Consider the following 1,218-nt stretch of genomic DNA (forward strand, 5'->3'; position numbering starts at 1 on the left):
CCAGGGCCCACGAGCCGTCCCCGCTGCCGGGTCTGCCCAGGGTTTTACTTTGCCCCAGCGCCGGCTCCGTCTGCCGGGGCAGCAGCCAGTCGAGCCGCCAGCCATGCTGTGGCACACGCCGAGCCGCTGGGGAGCCTGTGTGCACCACACGCCAGCAAAGAGCACAGAGAGAAAAAAATAAAGCCCGACAGATGTCCTGTGACTGAGGGTTTTGGGGAGCTAGTTTATTCGGAGCCATGGGGGCAGCCCCTCCCTGCCAGACCTGCCTGGCTCCCTCCGGACTTGCTGCCCGCCGTGCCATCGTCTTCAGCCAGCGGGACCCTGTCCAGGCCAGACGCTGGCGCAGCGATGCGCGCTGGAGCCGGGGCAAGCGCCAAGCGCGACGGCGGAGCGGGGGAAAGAAAGAGACAACAGTCAGAACTACTCACAGAGGCAAAATTTAATGGCAAGTCATCTTCCCTCCTTTATTACACCTTGGTTAGCCAAACAAAAAAAAAAATCTGCAGGTAAAAAAAGTTTTAATGGTCACACAGCACTTTATACATATATCGTAAGCAACCAAGCATCCACATCTGCACGTGAACGACACACCTCTAAGCATGGCCTCAATAGTCAGGTCTTTTTTTTTTTTTTCATTAAATACTGTACAGAATCAAGGCTACAAACTGATTTTTTGTAATGCTTCTTCCCCAACCCCAGCACTTAAAACAGTTACAGGCTGCTCTCATTTGTACATCACACAGTCATGTAGCCAGTTTTAAGGCTAACAATATGCATCATGCTTTGGCTTTTTTTTGTGTGTTTTTAATGTTTTTATTTTAAGGTTTTAGCCTTTTAAATTTTGTTACCCTTAAATATTACATACATACACAAAAAATTACATAGCTGCAGTGTGCTCACCACCAACCTCTTCACCCAGGAGCTTCACATTATCAAAAGCTTAGAAAATTTGTAAACCTCTGTGCACGCTTCGGTTTGGGACAGCCAGCTACAGAGAGCGAGCGATGCCAGGGGTAGCGGCAGCTGGGGATCAGCATCCCCTTCCAGAAGGCCAATACACACCTCCTCCGTAGGAAGCCCCAGGAACCCGTGCAAAAGCTCTTGATTACTATCAGAGGACACAAAGAGACTTCTCTGGCGAAGGGGAGGACTCGCAGGGTCCCAGCAGCTCACGGCAGCAGCCTGCCCTCCTCCCCGGGCGGGTGGGCAGCCCGACCA

This window comes from Phaethon lepturus, unplaced genomic scaffold, assembly GCF_000687285.1.
Source record: "Phaethon lepturus isolate BGI_N335 unplaced genomic scaffold, ASM68728v1 scaffold15121, whole genome shotgun sequence".
NCBI lineage: Eukaryota > Metazoa > Chordata > Aves > Phaethontiformes > Phaethontidae > Phaethon > Phaethon lepturus.